We start from the raw sequence: 17,279 nt of genomic DNA on the forward strand, positions 1-17,279 counted from the left end.
TCCAGATCGGTTCCACCTGCGCTCTCGTCCTCGAGGGGGAAGCAAAGGGACTAATGAGGCAGTTTGAAGCTTCATCCGCTGATTTTCTGGGCCTTGTGACACTGAGACTGAGGAATGAAGTTGTCTCTCCAGTTTGCCTTCAAAGCGACGGATCTGTAGGCCTGCCATCATGTCAGATGAGAGCGAGTGATTGGTCTGCTGTCACTGGGACCGGCGGCTCTGATTTGCTCAGCATCAGACCACAGCCAGAACTCGCCTTCTCCAAACCCTCAAACTCTAGTGCCCTCCAGCGAGAAGCATAACCTGAATTGCCTTCATTAAAGAGGGCAAAAGTTAACCGTGGACACTGCCCTTTATGGGAGCATCTGCTTAGGTGATGCGTTGTGGCTCCTCACAGGAAGCCATGAGACTGACGGAATGAAGCCCAATGAGTGTGTTCAGTAAATACAGGATTATGATACAGCTGGCCTGGCATCACCTAAATGGGTTCAAATTATGAAACGGGTAAAAAAAAGTAGTCCAGCAGCATAAATCAGGAGCAGCACTGTCCGGCTGAACATGCAACACGATTAAATACAGAATAAAAATGATCATTTTTATTACACATAAATACCGTACTTTTTTACAAATGTTTTTGGAAGAAGTCTCTTCTGCTCACCAAGGCTGCATTTGTTTGATTATGAAATATTATTACTATTTCAAATAACTGTATTCTGCGTGAATCTGTGTTAAAGTGTAATGTATTTCTAAAAAATCAAACAAAAAACATAGTGTGATGTTCAGTTATTAAAAAAAAAAAAACAAAAAAAAAAAATATTTTATGCCTGCTTATAAATGAAAAGCTTAATATAAATAATTACCTCATGTGCAAGATATAATTTTTGTATCAGAGAATAAATCAAATAGAGAGAAAAAAAGTAGAATGATTCAGGGAAGGTGGAAAGAGAGAGAAAATGATACAGTAATATGCAAGAATTCCATCACAGGAACTATATTTAATGGAGTGAGACAGTTTTGGGGGCTGCTAATGTTCAAAGTGTTCTGGTGGATGAATCAGAGGTACGGATCTGGTTATATATTCATAAGTAACCCAAACAAACAAACAAACTCAAGGTACGTAGGAGACACAGACAGACATCTGAGGAAGTGGAACCATGACAGCTGAAAACAAAACAGCCATTAGACACAGGAAGTAAACAGACAACGCCGCCGTGTCTCATTTAGAAGTCATGGAGAACTGCACTGAGGAATGGAGTGGCTGGCAATCACATACCTGCTCACTCCAGTTCTCTGTACTCAAGACAAATCACCTCACCATCAGCAGACAACATGTTGAGATGGTGGCGCTGGACACAGGCCGCTGCTGGATGAGGAGATCGCAGACGCTCTGATCTCCAGCTGCATGTGCTGTGGGGTTCTTCACAGCTTTTGAGGACTGAATCATTTATCAGGCCTCGCACAGCCACTGAGATTGAGGATTCACTCTGTTGTCCTGAACATATTCTTCTTTCATAGATATGTACATGTGCATTACTACAGCTGCGGGTAGTAAGACAGATCAAGAAACATACACTTCATTATTTTAAGTCTATATGATGCATTTATTTTGTTTATTATTTTGCAGTTATGTTAAAAAAAAAATAATAATATATATATATATATATATATATATATATATATATATATATATATATATATAGTACAGACCAAAAGTTTGGACACACCTTCTCATTCAAAGAGTTTTCTTTATTTTCATGACTATGCAAATTGTAGATTCACACTGAAGGCATCAAAACTATGAATTAACACATGTGGAATTATATATGGAATTATATACATAACAAAAAAGTGTGAAACAACTGAAAACATGTCATATTGTAGGTTCTTCAAAGTAGCCACCTTTTGCTTTGATTACTGCTTTGCACACTCTTGGCATTCTCTTGATGAGCTTCAAGAGGTAGTCACCTGAAATGGTCTTCCAACAGTCTTGAAGGAGTTCCCCGAAAGATGCTTAGCACTTGTTGGCCCTTTTGCCTTCTGTCTGCGGTCCAGCTCACCCCTAAACCATCTCGATTGGGTTCAGGTCCGGTGACTGTGGAGGCCAGGTCATCTGGCGCAGCACCCCATCACTCTCCTTCTTGGTCAAATAGCCCTTGATGCCTTCAGTGTGACTCTACAATTTTCATAGTCATGAAAATAAAGAAAACTCTTTGAATGAGAAGGTGTGTCCAAACTTTTGGTCTGTACTGTACATATATATATTGTTTTATTCTATATCTCATAATAATGTCTAGAATAATTTATTTGTTACTATTAATGTATCTCACAGTTCAATTATTCATTCATTATTATTATTTAATGATCAATAAATTTAAATGAAGACATACATTTTGTTTAATATCTTATGTCGTCGGTGACTGACAAATTTGGATATCGCTTCGATACACCAATCTACGGAACTTTGTGTCTAAACTAAACGAGCAAATTATCGCATCCAGCTGCAGCTGATCTCAGCGTGAGTATAAGAAGGCAGCAGGTGCAATGGATACCAGCCGGTGACCCGACATGACAGGACATGAGTTCTCCGTTCCCTCCTTCAGGGAGTGAGGGTTACCATACGTAACCAAGACATTCCCTTTCAGTCGGTCACACTCGACATTACGTTGGTGACAGATGAATTGGGATTCCCTACCAAAGTGCCATGGATGTTGCCCCATCCACTGCCCTGTGCAAGCCACTGCACCCCTTTTTGGTGTAGGCTGGAGCTCACAACAAGAAGTTCCATTCACCATTGTTAAAAACTCTACCCACTCAGTGAGATTGGATAAAAATGGGAAAATGTACCCATTCCACTTGGAATAGGGACGCTGTGGAAGCTCCATCCTTCCTGAAGGAGGTCTTGCGAGCAAATACATATATGAACATCTGTTTAGGTGCATAAGATAAATTGGAAGTGATTGAAACCCTCTTGGAAAATAGCAGAAGTCTGCTGGGTAAACACATGCTTTAAGGCTATACCGTGGACTTTAAACACATGGGATCCACTTAGGGCTCTCATATGGAACCCAGCCTTTTACCGGTTTCTCAAAGGATTCAGCGAGTGAAGGCCTGGAACTGGAAACTTCACCACGTCTGGCTACCGAGGGGAGAGAGGAGATCAACATGGTCTACAATACAGATACTCTGAGCAAGCAGACACTAACCGGGGCCTCTCAGTGTCACTACCTGTTTGAGATGAGAACACAGGAGGATACCTGCTCCACACGAATGCTATAGAACCTAGCGAAAATGTTGGGGGTCGCCCAGCTCGCATGCTCTACAGTTATCTGTTAGTGAGGTGCCACGAGCCAGTGCCTAGGAGGATGCAACACTTCTAGTTGAGTGAGCTCACAACCTAAATGGGCAAGGCACACCCTGTGCCTGATAAGCCAGGGTTATGGCACCCACAATCCAGTGGGCCATCCTCTGCTTAGAGACAGCATTCCCCTTCTGCCAGGCTCTGTAACACACAAAGAGCTGGTCTGAGGTCCTGAAGCTTTGTGTCCGGTCTACGTAACATCTCAGGGCTTGGATGGGACAGAGCAAAACTAGGGCTGGGTCTGCCTCCTCCGAGACCTGGTGCTTGCAGGTTCACCACCTGATCCCTTAAGGGAGTAGTGGGAACCTTGGGCACATAGGCGGGCCAGAGCTGGGGCCGGGGCCTCAGGATTACCTGGGAGTCAGCTGGCCCAAACTCTAGGCACGAATCATCGACTGAAAAGGCGTGCAGGTCCCAAAGTGCAAGCAGGAGCAGATTTTTCAATGAAAGAAACTTTAGCTCGACTGAGTGCAAAGGCTCAAATCGGCATTATTATAGTGATTTAGGCACTATAGATAGGTCCCAAGAGGGTATTGAGGGGGGCCGGGAAGGATTTAACCTTTTAACCAGTACAGATGGGGGCCCGTCTATACCCCCAACACTGTGTGCCCGTTGTACGTGGTCCCCCAGCCGGTGGTAGAAGCATCTGTGTAAACCACAGCATGCCTGGAGACCTGTTGCAGGGGCACTGCCCAGATGAACATAAGATCTGAACATGGGGTGAAGGTTTGGCGACAGGCCAGTGTAACTTGGACCCGGTGAGTGCCGCGCTTCCACACCCACCTCTAGACTGGGCCATGAAGCCAGTGCTGAAGCAATCTCATGTGCAATAGCCCTAGTAAGTGCCTCTGCAGCTGCCATATGCCCCAGGAGCCACTGAAATAGTTTCAGTGGGAATGCCATCCTGCCCTTGAAAGACTTCAAGCAGGTCAGGGCCGACCATGCGTTTTCCTCTGTGAGGCGGGCTGTCTGTTCAAATGAATCCAACTCCATACTGAGAAAAGAGATCCTCTGCATCGGGGAAAGTTTTCTGTTTTCCCAGTTGACCCAAAAGGATTCAGCTGCTCGGATTGAGTTAGGCAGGTCATTCCACCAGGAGGAAACATTTAATTTAAAAGTCCGTAAAAGTGACTTTTTGCTTCTTTGGGATGGCACAATCAAGAGACGTTCACTTGCAGAACGCAAGCTTCTAGAGGGCACATAAGTCTGAAGTAATTAATTTAGGTAAATATATATAGCTTTAAGTCATTTATTTAAGTGTTATATATGAAGCTGTTTTTGCACTGATGACAAACTTGTTATTAATCTGCCATCTGTTCTAATAATGGATGGCAATTTTTGGTTTACATCCATCACATCAAAAATAAATAAATAAATAAATAAAATAAATAAAAAAAATTAGAAAGTAACCAAATTAGATGAAGCACCTTCACTTGTTATTTCATTATTCACAATATATATTACCTCATGATGAATTAATATGGAATTATTATTATTTTCATATATATGTATAATTTTATTTATTTATTTATTTGATTAACTAGTACCTTCAGAAATATGTACATTAAAAGTATACTAAAATATTTGTGTTTGTTTGTTTGTTATTAATTATCAAAACAATGGCACTTTCAGTCAGATGCAACATGAACAAATAACACTTCACTTCTGAAAGCTTCCTCAGTAGCATATGTGTGTTACAGTAAACATCTGTTCTCTGTGAATGCAGATTAATTAGCTTGAACACTAATCATCATCAAGCTAAAGTTTACACTAAACAAACTTTCAAATTTGCATATCAAATGAGCATAACCTCTTATAAGGTACTCACTCCGTTATCATATAAAATATGGGGCAATTTCTCCATCACTGGCATCCTGTGAGCACAAAGGCAGCTTTGTAGTGCTTTAAATCGTCACATCGCCTCCATCTCTATAGATGGACCTGGCCACTTCAAGCACTTTATACATTCTAAAGGCTGGCTTCTCTTCAGTGGATTCACAAACACCCTCACAAAAGCCTGCCTGCCTTTCTGCGGATTCTCAATTGTGCTTAAATCTTTTCCCAATAAATTAGTCATTTGAATCACGCTAAGAAAAACGAGGTCCGTATTCTCAGTGGGACTGATAAACAGACTGCATGGGGCTTCAAATACATTAGACTTCTAATTCTAGAGGGACTGATTTAGAAGCACAAATTACAATAAAACAATCCCAAGTCTTTGATATGAACATGCAGGTCCTTAGGTTTGAACAAAGTAGTTCAGTAATACCTCCATAGTGGAAAAAAAACCTACTGCTAATAGGGCCATAGCGTTGCTTTAAAATACTAATGCAACTTAATGAATTCATCACTTAATGTATGCATCATTTACTGTTTGAGTGAACTCATAATATGAAACTAATATTTTGAAACAGATAGTTCGGACTGGATGGTGTACATTTAAAGTCTGCATGAAATGAAAATAACCCTGTTTTCAACATCTTCCTCTTGACAATAGCCCATAGATTCTCTCTGGGGTTCAGGTCTGGTGAGTTTGCTGGCCAGTCAAGCACACCACCACCGTGATCATTTAACAAACTTTTAGTGTTTTTGGCAGTGTGAGCTGGTGCCAAATCCTGCTGGAAAATGATATCAGCATCTACAAAAAGCTGGTCAGCAGAAGGAAGCATGAAGTGTTCTAAAATTTCTATGGGCTTTTCCATCCTTCCTCCAGACTCTAAGACCTTGGTTTCCAAATGAAATACAAAACTTGCTCTCATTTGAAAACTTTGGACCACTGGCAAAAGTCCAGTTCGTCTCCTCATTAGGCCAGGTAAGACACCTCCTTCAGGAGAGTCTTAACAGTCCATTCCTTGTGAAGTTCACTCAAATTCTTGAATCTATTTAGCTTGACCATCCTCATAAGACTGTGGTTCTCTTGGTTGGTTGTGCTTCTTTTTATTCTCCACTTTATCCTTCCACTCAACTTTCTGTTAACATGCTTGGATACAGCACTCTGTGAATAGCCAGCTTCTTTGGCAATTAATGTTTGTGGCTGCTTGTGAAGGGTGTCAATGTTTGTCTTCTGGACAACTGTCAGATCAGCAGTCTTCCCCATAATTGTGTAGTCTAGTGAACCAAACTGAGAGACCATTTTGAAGGCTCAGGAAACCTTTGCAGGTGTTTTGAATTGATTAGTTTATTGGCATGTCACCATATTATAATTCGTTGAGATAGTGAATTGGTGAGATTTTGTTAAATGTGAGCTAAATCATTACAATTTAAAGAACCAAAGACTTAAATTACTTTAGTATGTGCACATTAAATGTATTTAATACAAGAGTTTTACAATTTGAGTTGAATTACTGAAACAAAAGGAACTTTTTTACGACATTCTAATTCATTAAGAAGCACCTGTATATTGCACATAATATGTGTAACATTTAATGTAAAGTGTTTAATAAACATATACTGTAAGGCATGATATGTGATGAAACAACAACAGCTTGAGCCCCGGGAATTGGATCTGAGGCAATAAGACCAACTGTCTCTGAAACAAAGCCTATGGGTGAGTTACTGTAGGAATAGCTCCTGGTTTGGACAGCGTTTATCCTTGGGGAATTACAAAACACCCTGGCAGTCACATAGCAGCTGCAGAACATTATTTTAAAACTCAACGAGCTGATGACTCACTCAGTGGCCGTTATTTTGAAGAGGTTAACTTGTCTTAATAAACAGAAGGCAACACTCTTCATGTCCTCCACTTCAGAACTCAGTTTTACAACACTGCATTTTGTATCCTGAATACAGACAGCACTGGACTCATTCAAGGCTGCAGTCTGTGCATGACAATGTGTAGCTCCCCATGATTTTGAATTGTGTGCAAGTCATCATTTGTTAACGATAATTAAAATGTCCCATATAAAACAGATATTGTAACTCTTTCCTGCCATTTAGAATAGTTTTTACAGGCTGCACTTTGTAAGCTGCTGAAACTTCTTATTCCAGAAGGGAAACTCATCTGCATTTGTTCAGGCAAAATAAAATCAGTTTAATGATGTCATAACAGGATAAGTAACAGAAATCTGTCAACACTGTAAACTGGCATCGCAACAGCCTAAAACTGTTGTTTGACAAAGTATCAACAAGAAAATCTATATGATAATGATATAGATATGATAATCATATAGATATGATATTTTTTTTAATTCCAACTGATTAAAGGTCCCATGACATGGATTATTTCCTTTTCTTTAAATTCTTTTTAATGTTTCCTTAGGCGTACTTATATTGTTAGTATGATTTTTACATTTAAAATTTTGAAATAAAAAGCATTTTTATATCCTGATAATAGCCCTCTGGCTTGAATGCTCTGTTTGAAGGGGCGTGTCTGCTGTGAGACTCCGAGTAAACCACAACTGTTGCGATTGGCTGACATCTTTGCATTTGAAATGCGTATTACATGTGGACCCCTCTGAAATATATATATATATATATATATATATATATATATATATATATATATACTACAGCTGTCGAGATCAACGAATCGTGGATTTGTTGATTATATAATTATTTTTTCGATCTTTTCCCATCACATGAAAGGCTGCAGTGATGAGCTGAGTAGACAGAGTCTGTTTATCGCGTGAATGTAGTGATCTTGTCATTATTGCAACACGTTTTCTCTCACAAAATGCTTTCACCACAACTAACAGCAAACACATGAATACAGTAAGAGCTTTGTTGTGCAGCATAACAGTGTCATTCATTATAACAGCAGTTTAGGCAAGTGTGCAGATAATATATACTCGCGATGTGTGACAGCTCCGAAAAAAAGGGAGCGTTCTTTGATCGCTCTCTGTAGTTAAATCACAATTTAAATAACAGATTTGTTTCATGCTACTAAGAGAAACAACGTGAAGTTGATCGTAGTCACTGGCTTGATTCACTGATGCATAAACAGTATTAAACGATTTAGAAAGAAAGTCTGTGTGAACTTGAATGATTAACTACACATCAGAAATCACTGATCACAGATCAGGCATTAATGAACACTGTTACTCACTGTTTGTGCCGGTGCTGTCGAAGCCATATCATAAAAGTCTGTTTGTAACGCCTGTGCTGACATTGCGACTGAATTATATGTAAATATTTGGGCGGGCAAAGCAGAGAAAGGGGAGGTAACATTTCTCTTTACAACGTCACAAAGAGGAGATTCCAGATCAGCCGTTTGAGCTTCCGTTTTCTCAAAGGCAGAGAAAGATAGTAAAATATCTATTTACACCGATTAAAATTTTTAGAAACTCTGGGACCACATATATGCTAGGGGAAGTCATATTAATGTTAAAAAACCTCAGAAAGTGAAATTTTCATGTCATAGGACCTTTAATAATAATAGCAGTGGCAGGAGTCTGATGCTGCACTGAACCAACATGAGTTATGCTGTTTCCTTGAGCACGAATGGAGGAGCTGAGTTCACATCAACATGAGTTATAGGACTTTCATATCAATGCCCGTAATGCTCCTTATCCAGGATACACTTCAGGCTACACTGATTGTACTCTGTCCACTGAGAGTATGTTTGTCCTCCTTCACCTTTCAAGGAAGATTTTAATGAAAGTCATTTGTATTCTCTTCAGTGCAATTCTGCTGTTTAGAGCTCTGTTTCAGAGCATTGAGATTAAACCATTCAACTGAAGTGATTCATTCAAAAACTGTCTCAGGTTACGTATGTAACCATAGTTCCCTGAGTAGGGAACGAGACACTGCGTCCTCTAGGGGCCACTTTGGGGAACACCTCGCCGTGACCCGTGTCTGAAGCATACATTGAAAAAACACCAACTTGTTGGCCGGCGACAGCCTCCGACGTCACTAACGGCGCGACTATAAATAAGCACCGGGAGAGCATGTCACTATCTTCTTCATTTGAAGCTTGCGTCCGAAGCATGGCAGGGAGCTAGAGGACGCAGTGTCTCGTTCCCTATCGAAAATTGTTGGTCATCCAATTTACATTTTTACACACTCTGTTATCTTAGATACTTTAGAAGTTTCATCTGGTCTCATTGAGACATATAGTTGAGTATCATCAGCATAAAAGTGTTAACTAATCCCGTATTTTCTAATAATATATTGAAAACAGTCGGTTGTAGACTATAGGTTTAATTATTTGATTTATTTAAGTTGGATTTTCTGTATTCTTTTATTTTTGGACTGAAAACATCAAATAATTCTATTTGATAAAGTCAGTGGTAATATGAAAGCATTCCTACAGGTCAGTGTTAGAGGAGTTCAGCTTAGCTTGACAGTTAGCCTGCCCCAGACCAGGTTAGTTTCTCAGCATAAGTTGCACAGTGACTGAGCTTGAGTTATCCAACCAAATCAAGTGAAAATAAGTCAGACTAACTGAAAAAAGATTGGGTTTATTTAAACTTGTTTTGTGGCACCCCAGTTTCTTAAAAAAATGCTAATTAATTTGAGATCAAAATAATTGGTTGTTATGAATCATTGAATCATTTACACAACTGATTTGCTCATAAATGCTTATGCAGAAAAAAAAAAACAATTGGCTGTTTTTATGAATCAGTCATTTACTCTGATTTTTAAGTCATTTAAGATTTTTTTTTTTTTTTACTTCAAACACACACACACACACACACACACACACACACACACACACACACACACACACACACACACACACACACACACACATTTAAAAAGAACATGTCAGTCATTCAATCATTTACTCAATAGATTCATTCAGAATTTTTTTTTTGTATTTCTACTAGTGTTTTAATACATTATTGCAGTGATTAGAGATGAATATACTCTTGTTTTTATCTAAAAACAAGCATTAAGATATTTTGTGATGGGCACTAAAGGGTCATATTAGGTTTTCATTATTATGCTATTTCGGTGCATGAGTTTGGTTATTTGCCCTAATAATAAATTGCTCTATAAAAGGCATATTTGTTTATCTAAGCCATCAGCATGTTAGCATCACAATCTGAACCCTGTGGCACAATCAACCCTCCATCAACTCCTTTCTGTGTGGTGTCAATGGAAGTTTCATCTGTGTTTATTTATAACTTCTATAACTTTCTGTTCTCCATCACAGCCTGGATTTGTATTTAGCCTTTGCCTATCCTCCTCTTAGATTGTACTAAGGAAGAACCCCAAAATGTATCCCTCTTGTTGTCACCTTCAATCAAATGCTATTGATTTCCTTAAGTGAGGCATTGATTTATATGACACCCTTAGTAAAATGATTTAGACAGAGATGACGTGCTCAGACCGGCTCTTTTAGGGAGACTGTTTTGCTGACAGTCAGCAAAAATCCCTTAGTGAATCAGACATCATGATGGGCAGCCTGTGTCACCGATGTCTTTAACATCAGTCGCTAGTACATATGGAGCCCGTAGCAAGGGTAAAACAAACACTGACTCTCCCAATTAATGTCTATAATCATAATGGATACATTTGTATAAATGTAAAAGAAAAGCTAGTGCTTTTGCTAAACATGCATATGATGGAGCCCAATTAAATTTTCATGTAAATGCATTTAGCCTGAATCCGAGTTAATTTAGTCAAAGAACTTGTGTAGATGTAACTGTAGCAGTTTCATAGTGGGGTGAAAAATATCATAATGATAATTGTAATAAAAAAAATAAAAAAAATAATTAATAAATTAATAATCAAATTGCCATAGCATTCTTTTTTCTTTTTAGTAAAAATTTGAATCAATTTAAATGTTTATATTTTAAATTTTTCATTTTATTTTAATAAAAAATAAAGTTAAGTTTTGTTTAGTTTTTTTTCTTAAGTTTTCATATGCATATATAATACAAATTATAAAAATTGTAAAAAATATATTTTAGTTATTTTTATACATGAAACTAAATTAAAATGAGAAATGTTGTCTTGGTAACTAGCTGAAATATTGTTTTTTCTATTGTTTCTTTTAGTTAATGATTATTTTATTTAAAGTGGTCATTGGTTTCCACAAGTTGATATGATTCTTTAGGGTCTTAATATAAAGCCTATAATACTTTGGTTAAAAATTTTCAATGGAAGAAACCACCTGTGGTATTATGGAATAATAGTGTAATAGTTTTGGAAGTAACAGGAGGCGGTGTTAGCGAATGTTGTTATGTTATGTTCGAGCACACTAGGGGATGGCTGTTGTACCGAGTTGCTAAATAAAGACAGTCACCGATTACGTCGTTGTACGAACCTCTTTTATAAATAACTTGACATGGTGTCAGAACGGGACGACTTGTAAGCGGAAGAGGAAAAAAGTGTAACGTTATCGTTTGGCGGAGGAATGGGAGACAAGCCAGCTGATATGGCGCAACCTACACCAACTGCTACTTTCACAATACAACCTCCAGAGCCATTCAAGTTTACCAAGCCTCATGAATGGGAGCGTTGGATTTGGAGATTTGACCGCTTTCGGCTTGCAAGCAATTTAAATGCTACCTCGGAAGAAAACCAGGTAAACACGTATTGTATGGGCGATGAAGCCGAAGATGTGCTTAAAGGGCTAACGCTAACTGAAGATCAGAGGAAGAAGTACACGGATGTTAAGGCGGGCTTTGATGAATTTTTTGTGCCTAAAAAGAATGTAATATATGAAAGAGCCAAGTTCAATCAGCATGTGCAACTGCCGGGAGAAACGGTGGATTCCTTTATCACTGCTCTATACGGATTAGCTGAACATTGCAATTATGGACAGTTACAAATGGAGCTGATACGCGACAGGTTCGTGGTCAGGCTGAGAAACGTCTCATTGTCCGAAAAGCTACAGCTAGACAGAGACTTAACACTTGAAACTGCTATAACAAAAACAAGGCAGTTTGAAGAAGTTAGACGACAGCAGTGTGACTTAAGAGGAGAAAATGGTGGTGCTAGCAAATGCTCCAATGTTGATGCTGTGCATTCTAACAATTACAGAAAACCCAAATTTCCCTCAAAGCCTCAGCCACAAGCACAAACACCAGGCAAATATAAACCTAATGCATGGCCACAGCAAGGTTCAAGGCCTGTTATAGATGTGGGAAAATGCCGTCACATAGAAAATCAGAATGCCCTGCTGCAGATGCTGTGTGTCACAACTGTGGCAAAATGGGACATTATGGCAAAGTGTGCAGAAACGCTGCAAAATCTCTGAATGCTGTCACTACAGAAGATGAAGAGAGTTTCTTTTTGGGAGCCGTGGATGCTGGAAAAGACCCGTGGACAGTGCAGCTACAAGTAAGACAAAAAAAAGTGTGCTTTAAAATCGACACTGGTGCTGATGTCACCGCCCTGCCAGCCGAGGTGTACTATGACATTACAGGGGGACCTGATGTGAAGCGCCTGGCAGTGTCGACACGCCCATTGTTTGGGCCAGGTGTCAATGTGCCCTCTGTCCTAGGTGTAGCCAGAGAAACACTGCGCAGAGGCAAAAAGACAGCCACAGAGGACATTTATGTTGTAAAAGACCTACACACTGCATTGCTGGGAAGGCCTGCTATAGAACAGCTTCAGCTTGTGTGCAGGGTTGACAGCATCACCATGGAATCTGTGAAACAACAGTATCCGAAGCTGTGTAGCGACCTGGGTCTTGTTCGGAGGCCATACTCAATCAAATTAAAGCCAGAGGCTGTTCCCTTCTCTCTACACGCACCACGCCAGTCCCTCTGCCGCTTATGGGAAAAGTGAAGGAGGAGATTGACCGTATGGAGAGGATGGGCGTAATCACAAAGATTGAGAAGCCGACTGCTTGGTGCGCCGGGATGGTGGTGGTGCCGAAAAAAGCAGGTACTGTCTGCATTTGTGTGGATTTCACAAGGATGAATGAATCAGCTTGCAGAAAAAAGTTTATCCTGCCTTCTGTTGAACACACTCTGGGCATGCTAGCTGGCGCAACGGTATTTAGCAAATTAGATGCCAAAATGGGTTTTTGGCAGGTACCATTGACAAAAGAGTCTGCCAAATACACCACCTTCATCACGCCCTTTGGGCGCTATTATTTCAACCGGTTACCCTTTGGCATAGCTTCAGCCCCCGAGCACTTTCAAAGGATGATGATGACAGAAGTGACAGGTGGCCTGGAGGGAGTACTGTGTCACATGGATGACATCCTGGTCTGGGAACAGACGCAGGACGAGCATGATGTGCGGCTACATAAGGTGTTAGACAAGGCACAAAAGGCCGGCATTACGCTCAACATGGACAAATGTGAGCTCACACGCCATACAGTCAAATTCCTGGGTCATGTGATTTCAGCAGATGGAGTGAAGCCAGATCCGGAGAAGACGAGAGCTGTGCAAGAGATGGACGCACCCAAAAATGTCAGCAAACTCAGAGGTTTTCTGGGCATGGTCAATCAGCTGGGCTGCTTCTTGCCTAACCTGGCCGAAAAAGACAAGGTGCTAAGAGACCTGCTGTCTAAAAAGAACCACTGGTACTGGGGGACAGAACAGCAGGCCTCCTTTTGACCAGTTAAAAACAGAGCTGTCATCCACACCAGTGCTTGCACTATACAACCCAAACAGTGCACTAAAAATCTCGGCTGATGCCTCTTCCTTTGGCCTGGGTGCAGTCCTGTTGCAGAAGAGCGATGCCAGGTGGTCACCTGTGGCATATGCGCCCAGGTCAATGACACCAACAGAGCAGCGCTATGCTCAAGTAGAGAAGGAGGCATTAGCTGCAACGTGGGCTTGTGAAAGGTTCAGCTGTTTCATCCTGGGAAGACCATTCGAGCTGGAAACTGACCATAAGCCGTTAGTGAGTCTGCTGGGCGGGAAGGCCCTGGATGACCTCCCACCAAGAATCCAAAGATTTAAAATGCGACTCATGAGGTACAATTATTCAGTCAATCATGTCCCTGGCAAAAACCTGTGGACAGCCGACACCTTTTCGCGTGCTCCTCTAAGAACTGCAAGAGCACACACAGATACAAGCCTACTAGAGGACACCAACATCTATGTAGACTCTGTCATCAGCAACATTCCTGTCAGTGGAGATTATCTGAGCAGCTTTCGCGAGCACCTAAAGGCAGACAGCACATGCTCTGCACTGATGGAGTACAGCACAGACGGCTGGCCTGACAAAAGCCAATTGCAGGGAGCGCTGAGACATAACTGGCCTGATAGAGCAGTACTGACTGTGCATGATGGACCGCTGCTGCGGGCACAAGGCTTGTCATCCCATTCGCCTTACAAGGGGTTGTGCTGCAGAGAGTACATGAGGGACACCTGGGGGTGACAAAATGTAGAGGCCGGGCCAAACAGACAGTATGGTGGCCAGGGCTCAGTAGAAAGAACGTCAAAGAGCCGTTGATACCAACGGAGATGCCGGACAGGCCTTGGCAAACTTTGGGAGCTGACCTGTTCATGCTGAAAGGCAAGACCTATCTACTAGTAGTAGATTATTTCTCAAGGTATGTGGAAACTGCCCTGCTGTCACCCACAAGGTCCACAGATGTGGTGGTGCACCTGAAATCCATATTTTCTCGTCATGGGATTTGTGAATTCCTTAAAAGTGACAATGGCCCCCAGTTCTCTGGTAGCCACTTTAAAGCCTTTGCAGCAGACTATGGCTTTGTGCACATCACGAGCAGCCCCAAGTTTCCCCAAAGCAATGGGGAGGCGGAACGCGTGGTACAAACTGTGAAAAACCTGCTAACAAAGGCATCAGACTCATACCTTGCTTTGGTGGCCTACAGAGCAACCCCTCTACAGAACGGCTATAGCCCAGCCGAGCTGTTGATGGGGCGGCTCCTCTGCACTACAGTTCCTGCCCTTCCAACCCTGCTGAATCCTTTTCTGCCTGATTACAACGTGCTGGAGGCCAAAGAAAGGGAAAAGAGGGGGAACGACGCAACATTCTTCAACAAGAGACACGGCGCAAGAAATCTAGAGCCACTCGTACCTGGGGAGGATGTGTGGATCACCGATGCACGAATCCAGGGCACTGTGCTATATACACACAACACCCCTCGCTCTTATATCGTCCAGGGGACACTGAGGAGGAACCGGCATCACTTGGTGCCACTGCAGACCAACAGTGGGGTAAGCGACGCTGATAAGCCACTAGTGGAAGAAAATCCACCAGTGACAACATCACCAGAGCCAGCTCCACCAGTAGTAGCATCACCCAGCAGAGAGGGTCCCACCACAGAGACTGTGCGGACCAGGTGTTGGAGAGAGGTTAGAAAGCCGCAGAGACTTGATTTGTAAAAAAAAAAGAAAAAAAAAAAAAAAAAAAGAAGAAGAGTGGAATGTGATTGTGAAATTGTTCTGCTTTACTGTTTACATTTGCCTGAAACCTGAGAGTTTAAGTTTTGAAGAACAGAGCCTGCTAAAGTAATAGTTCAGACAGGGCTGGACTGGTAATGGCCCCGGTGGGCCGACGCACTTGGGGGCCGGTCGATATAATATGTTTGTTTTTTTTGTTTTTTTTAATTTGCCAACGACCGGCCCATATAGCAGGGACAGCGGCCCATTGGTTCATTTTTCATACTGACACTGGGCTGGCCCAATCATCTCTTAACAGGCTCCACCCCTCCCCCTCTTTTTCTTGTGTCAGGTGCAGTCAGTGGCTCAGAGCCAGAAATCAGTGGATTTAGGATGGAGGAGAAGGGCAAGGCCAAGGGGGGTGCAGAGAAGTTGCGGGCCAAAAAAATAAAAAATCTAGAGGTTGATGCCTCAACATGTGCAAAAATAACCGACATGTTTAATGCTGTAGCTTCAGTTTCCACGCCAACAGTACCTGACGACACTTGCAAAAACAAGTGAACATAGCACATGGAGGAGAGGTGACTAGCCATGGCAGCGCCGGCGACACCCAGCCCCAAGCAGAGGAGCAGCAGGTGTCTGACAGTGAAGTCACGGAGGGACAGAGTGAGCAGGAGAGTGTAATTGAAACGGTAAGCATGGTAGCTACATGATTTAACAGGGAGGGAGTGTTAATCAGGGCGGATGCAGGAAGATAGTGTGTGTGGGCCTGGCTGGGCCACGACGAAGATGATGATTTACCTAAATTAATGAATATTATAAGACAAGACAACATAATCGTTGTCACTATTATAAAGTCTGTCAGATTGTCACCTACTGCACTAGCCACTCAGTCAGCTAAAGTCAAATAACACAGCATAAGCTATTTTGCATTGTTTTTGTAGCTAGGTTAGCAGAGTTAATTTATTCAATTGTAAATTTGGCTGACTATACTAATGTTAACCCCTTAAAACCCATAACGGCCGTTGACGGCCCTTCTCTAGAAAAACTTAGATGATGCCATTTGATTATTTTAATTATTGCTCAAAATGGCTGCGTCAAAGTGCCCACGAGGAGTTACACGTTGGAAGAGAGGTAGCCTAGCTAACGCATGCTATTTGGGGATTAAAACCCTCCTTGCGTTTTGAAAGCTTTATATTTTTGTTTAGCTGTATATTCAACAAAGTAACTTAGATATTTTATCATGTTTCTAATGAATTTCCAATATCATTAATATGCAATATTTACGGAGAGTGAATAATATGAATATCATATACACAGAGGTGGGTAGTAACGAAGTACATTTACTATAGCACTACTAGAAAGTATGACATTACCCGTTTTTTGGACATATACATTAATTTATACATTAAATAAGCTATCATTGTTCACAGTTTATGAACACCTTTTTTCTTTTTTTATGGGAAGTATCTCAACAATGAAAATGTTGTTTGGTTTCATATTAAAGAGGGGTTTATGCTCTTTAAAACAAAGTAGCCTATACTGGCAGGCAATTGTAAACTAGTTTTTCTGCTGTCGGTTTCATTGAAAAAAAAAATATTTTTAGAATTAGCAGTATTCTACATCAACATTCTGTTGGGTTCTAAAGGGTTCTATAGCTTTATAACATGGAGCACATTTGTCCATCTAGAAATCCTGCTCTTCAAGAATACAGGACTATA

This window comes from Carassius carassius, chromosome 42 (genome assembly GCF_963082965.1).
Source record: "Carassius carassius chromosome 42, fCarCar2.1, whole genome shotgun sequence".
NCBI classification, from domain to species: Eukaryota; Metazoa; Chordata; class Actinopteri; order Cypriniformes; family Cyprinidae; genus Carassius; species Carassius carassius.